Source organism: Tachyglossus aculeatus, chromosome 17 (assembly GCF_015852505.1).
Source record: "Tachyglossus aculeatus isolate mTacAcu1 chromosome 17, mTacAcu1.pri, whole genome shotgun sequence".
NCBI classification, from domain to species: Eukaryota; Metazoa; Chordata; class Mammalia; order Monotremata; family Tachyglossidae; genus Tachyglossus; species Tachyglossus aculeatus.
In genome coordinates, this window is record NC_052082.1 from 33,298,946 (window position 1) to 33,304,927 (window position 5,982).

Sequence of the window (5,982 nt, forward strand, 5' to 3'; positions counted from 1 at the left end):
CTAAAAGGGGGAGACAGAGAACAGAACCAAACATACCAACAAAATAAAATAAGTAGGATAGAAATGTACAAGTAAAATAAATAAATAAATAAATGCCATCATCATCATCAATGAGCTCACAGTATAGAGGGGAAGACAGACATTAATATAAATAAATAAATAGATAACATAGATAAATAAATATATAACAGACATATACAGATATATACATATGTGCCACAGGGAAGGGAGAGAGGATGAATTAGGGAGCAAGTATGAGTGGTGCAGATGGAAATGGGAGAAGAGGAGAGGAGGGCTCAGTCAGGGAAGGCTTCCTGGAGGAGATGAGCCTTCAATAAGGGGTTGAATGCGGGAGAGCAATTATCTGATGTGAGGAGGCAGGATTTTACAAGCCAGAGGTAATAAGTGGGTGAGAGGTTGGCGGTGAGATAGATGAGATCTAAGAATGGTGAGAAAGTTAGCACCAGAAGAATGAAGTGTGCAGGCTGGGTTGTAGTGGGAGAGCAGCGCGGTGAGGTAGGAGGGGGCAAGGTGGTTAAATGCTTTAAAGCCAGTGGTGAAGAGTTTTCGTTTGATGCAGAAGTAGATGGGCAACCACTGGAGTTTCTTGAGGAGTGGGGAAACATGGTCTGAACGTTTTTGAAAGAAAATGATTCGGGCAGCAGAATGGAGTGGAAAGAAACAGGAGGCAGGGAGGTCAGCAAGGAGGCTGATAGAATAATCAAGGTGGGCTAAGATAAGTGCTTGTGTTAATGTGGTATCTATCCCAATGCTTAGTTTAGTGACTGGCATATAGTAAGAGCTTAACAAATACCATCAGTATTAGCATCATTATTGTTATTAAAGGCTGCCTCCATCCTGTGAACATCTGTGGCCAGGATATAACACCAGAGAAAGCAGGGGTAGGATGGGGCAAGGAGAGAGAGAAGAGAGGAGACTGAACAGGAGCTAATGTTAATTTTAACACATCCCAGGAGAGTGATCACTCTTTTTCATGCTTGTTGACAATAATTAAAAATAAGTATGGTATTTGTTAAGTGCTTACTATGTGCCGAGCACTATTGCTAATGATGTTGCCCTCTGACAGTGAAGATACCAGGGCAGAAAGTGAACTGAGGGTAGACCTAAGATAGACTCAGTCAATCAATCAATCAATACTTTTTATACTGCGTGCAGAGCACTCAACTAAGTTCATGGGAGAGTATGATGCCACAAAGTTGAAAGACATGATCCCTGCTCACAAGGAGCCTATAGTCTAGAGGGGAAGACAGACATTAAAATAAATTACAGATACGTATGTAAGTGCTGTGGGGCTGAGGATGGAGTGAATAACAGGTGCTTAGAGGATAAATCGCCTCTCAGGGTCGCACCTGGAGAGTTTCCAGTACTTTACCAGTCTCAACTATGGGAGGGAGAGTCAGGCAGAGACATACCCATTCCATTCCTAGGTTGGCCAGTGGCTAGTGAGTGGAAGGCAATCTGCTACAAGTTAAAACTCACCTGTGCTGGGCAGCAGCAGCATGGGATAGAGTCGAGAGCGGAGACTCAGGTTTACTGCAGGGAAGGAAGCAATGGTGAACCACTTCTGTATTTTTAACCAAGAAAACTTTCTGGATACAGTACCTGAACAAATGCAGATGGAGGTGAAGCGTTCTGCAAGAGATGTGTCCATGGTGTCGCTATGGGTCGGACAGAGGGTAAATAGATCCATGTATGTAGGCTACACAGAAGAGAGAGGAAGTAGGGCCAATGAGGGCTTGGTAGGGGAATTGCCTTTTCTAAGGACACCAATGACCTTCTCAGGTCCCTTTCTATTCTCCGTATACACCCACCCCTTGGAGAACTCATTCTAGAGTGTAAGCTTGTTTGGGGCAGGGAATGTGTCTGCTAATACTGTTGCACTGTACTCTCCCAAGCATTTAGAACAGATTGATTGACTGATTTTCTCCCAAGGTTTCAACTACCATCTCTACAGGTATGACGCCCAACTCTATGCCTCCTGCCCTGACCTCTCTTTTTCTCTGCAGTTTGGCATTTCCTCCCACTTTCTGGACATCTCTACTTGGATGCCCCACTAACACCTCAAATTTAGTATGTCCAAACCAGAACTCCTCATTTTCCCATCAAAACCCTGTCCCGACTCTGTCTTTCTCATCAATCAATCAATCAATCATATTTATTGAGCACTTACTGTGTGCAGAGCACTGTACTAAGCGTTTGTCTCATCACTGTAGACAACACCACTATTCTCCCTGTCTCCCAAGCCCATAACCAGGGAATTATTCACGACTCATTTCTCTCATTCAATCCACATATTCAAACTGTCACTACCTTCACAACCTCTCTAAAATCCACTCGCTGATCCAAGCACTTAACACAACCTGCTTTGAAGTTCAGCTTCAGCCTTTTTGCTGACCTCTGGGCCTCTTGCCTTTCCCCACCCCAATCCTGACTTCACTGTACTGCCTGGATGACTTTCCTAAAAAAAAGTTCAGTCCATGTATCCTCACTCCTCAAGAACTTCCAGTGGATACCCATTCACCTCTACTTCACACAGAAATTCCTTATCATATTCTTTAAAACCACACCATCAGCTTGCCCTCTCCTACTTTACCTTGCATATTCCCTACCACAACCCAGCTGACTCACTTTGTTGGTCTAATTGCAAACCTACTCACAGTATCTCAACCTCATGTATTTCTCCACCGACCCCTTGCCCTCATCCTCCCTCTTTCCTCGAACTCCTTTCCCCTTCATATACGACGAGCCATATTCAGAGATTTACTAAAATCACGTCTCTTCCAAGAGGCCTTCCAATCAAGCAATCGGTCAATAGTATTTACTGACTGCTTACTGTGTGCAGAGCACTATACTATGCACTTGGAAGACTACAACAGAGTTGGTAAATACGTTCCCTGCCTACAGCGAGCATAGAATCTAAAGGGAGAGACAGATATTAAAATAGATTTTGGATATGTGTCTAAGATCTGAGGGTGAGGTAAATATCAAGGACTGCAAGAGTAATATCCAAATATGCAGGATATCCAGAAGGGAGATAGAGCAGGGATGATGGGGGCATAGTAAGGGAAGGTGTCCTTGAGAAGATGTCATTTTATTGTAATTTCAGATGTCATTTTATTGTACTTTTAATGTCATGATGAAAAGGCATCGAGTTCCAGAAGAACTCTCCAGGTGTATCTTGTCCCAAATCAACCTAACAGCAGAGAAGCAGCATGGCCCAGTGGATAGAGCACAGGCCCAGGAGTCAAACGGACCGAGGTTCTAATCCCGGCTCTGCCGCTTGTCTGCTGTGTGACCTTGGACAAGTCACTTCACTTCTCTGGGCCTCAGTTCCCTCATCTGTAAAATGGGGCTTAAAACTGTGAGCCCCATGAGGGGCATGGATTATGTCCAACCTGATTGACTTGTATCTACCTCAGCGCTTAGAACAGCACTTGACACGTAGTAATCATTTGACAAACACCATTATTATTCTTATTCTTATAATTAAGTATTTCTAAGGTGAAATGCACATTGTTGGCAATGCGGAACCTTTGGGAATGGAAGACTAAGGGAGCCACTTCTAAAGAAAGTGAGCCCAAGTCCTTACTGCTGGATAAAGCCCCTGTCCTAGGGTCCAGAGCCCCCCCACGCCAAGTTTGGAGCCTGCCAGCCATTGACTCCACCCTATCAGGGGTCCCAGACTCAAGATATCACCCATAATCAACGGTATTTATTGAGCACTTATTGCGTGCAGAGCGCTATACTAAGTGCTTATCAGGAAATGTATCTGTTGTGGGTCTTTGGATCTGTGCCCTTTAGACATTTGATATACACCCCGCCCTCAGCCCTCAGAGTTGATATATTATTGATATTAATGTCTGTCTCCTCTCTCTAGACTATAATCTCCTTGTGGGCAGGGAACGTGTCTACCTACTTTGCTGTACTGTACTCTCCCAAATACTTAGTACAGTGCTCTGTGCATAGGAAGTGCTCAATAAGTACCAATGACTGAAGATATATTTTTGTTCTGCTGCACTCCCCAAGTACCTAGTGCAGTTCATTGCATTCAGTAGGTGCTCAGTAATTAATATTACTACAACAGACTTCATCACCACGTTACAGATGAGGTAACTGAGGCACATAGAAGTTACGTGATTTGCCCAAGGTCACCCAGCAGACAAGTGGTGGAGCCAGGATTAGAACCCAGGTCCTTCTGACTATGACTATACTACTACTGTTACTACTACTACTACTATGACTGATACTGCTAATACATCCTACCCGGTTTTTCCGACTTTATGGGAGCACTTTCTTTTGCACCATTTAATCAATCATCAATCACTGGTATTTATTGAGCAGTTACTGCGTGCAGAGCCATACCACTTCAAAGGACCGACTCAGTAAGAGTGAATTGCAGTGGGCTTGGCTTTGCTGTAGGTGGGCTTCCTTAGCCTTGTCTCTCTTCCTCGCCAAGCTCGCTCTCTTCCTCCCTTCAAGGCCCTACTGAGAGCTCACCTCCTCCAGGAGGCCTTCCCAGACTGAGCCCCTTCCTTCCTCTCCCCCTCGTCCCCTTCCCCATCCCCCCATCTTACCTCCTTCCCTTCCTCACAGCACCTGTATATATGTATATATGTTTGTACATATTTATTACTCTATTTATTTATTTATTTTACTTGTACATATCTATTCTATTTATTTTATTTTGTTAGTATGTTTGGTTTTGTCTCCCCCTTTTAGACTGTGAGCCCACTGTTGGGTAGGGACTGTCTCTATATGTTGCCAATTTGTACTTCCCAAGCGCTTAGTACAGTGCTCTGCACACAGTAAGCGCTCAATAAATTCGATTGATGATGATGATGATGACCTCATTTCAGGCTTCCTGCCAATCTCCCATCACAGTTCCACAGTGACACAGAGTAACCCTAACGAGTGACATCACTCTGCGTATAATACTGAGGCCCTAGAGGAAATACGGTCCTAAGGGCAGAAAGAGCCTTTCTAAAGGAACGAACCTATACTTTGGCTAAGAAAACCATCACCCCTGCTTCCGAAATGGAAATTCTGGTTCGCAATGTAAACTAATCGCTAATAACTATCCTCTTTCTGTTATTTAACTCAAAAATATGAAAAATGTTCACATATTCATCTTTGAAAGTATGACAACCTATCTTGTCTTATGCCGTCGAGTCATTTCCGACTCATAGAAACATCACAGACACATCTCTCCCAGACCGCCCCACTCTCCATCTGCAATCATTCTGGTAGTGTACCCAGAGAGTTTTCTTGGTAAAAATCCACAAGTGGTTTACCGTTGCCTCCTTCCACGCAGTAAACTTGAGTCTCTGCCCTCGGCTTTCTCCCGCACCGCTGTTGCCCAGCATGGGCGAATTTTGACTTGTAGCAGATTGCCTTTCATTCGCTAGCCACTGGCCAAGCTAGGAATGGAACAGGTAGGCCTCTGCTCGACTCTCTCTCCCATAGCCAAGACTGGCAGAGTACTCGAAACTCTCCAGGTGCGACTTTGAGAGGGACGTGACAACCTGTAACCTGACAAAATCCAAATTAATTGGCCCCTGTCTTCAATAGTAAGCACTTGGGTAGATTCATTCATTCATTCAATCAGTCGTATTTATTGAGCGCTTATGCAAGCTAATCAGTTGGACACAGTCCACGTCCCACATGGGGCTCACAGTCTTAATCCCCATTTTACAGTTGAGGTTGCTGAGGCACAGGGAAGTAAAATAACTTCACCAAGGTCACACGTACTACATAAGTGCCGGGATTAGAATCCAGGTCCTTCTGACTTATTCATTCCTTCATTCAATCATATTTATTGAGCGCTTACTGTGTGCAGAGCACTGTACTAAGCCCTGGGGAAGTACAAGTTGGCAACATATAGAGACGGTCCCTACCCAACTTGCTCTATCTACTAGGCCACGCTGCATTTTTTATGGTATTTGTTAAGCATTTACTATGTGA

The 5,982-nt window shown here is 44.2% G+C and overlaps 2 non-coding genes across 2 annotated transcripts; one reads left to right on the forward strand and one right to left on the reverse strand.

Moving 5' to 3' along the window:
• Positions 1-1,352: 1,352 nt before the first annotated feature.
• Positions 1,353-1,490, forward strand: LOC119939758. Its single transcript, XR_005454721.1, has one exon. It is a non-coding gene; the product is annotated as a small nucleolar RNA SNORA7 (small nucleolar RNA).
• Positions 1,491-5,396: 3,906 nt separating this feature from the next.
• On the reverse strand, positions 5,397-5,534 carry LOC119939814. The gene has a single exon (XR_005454777.1). It is a non-coding gene; the product is annotated as a small nucleolar RNA SNORA7 (small nucleolar RNA).
• Between the last annotated feature and the right edge of the window lie 448 nt (positions 5,535-5,982).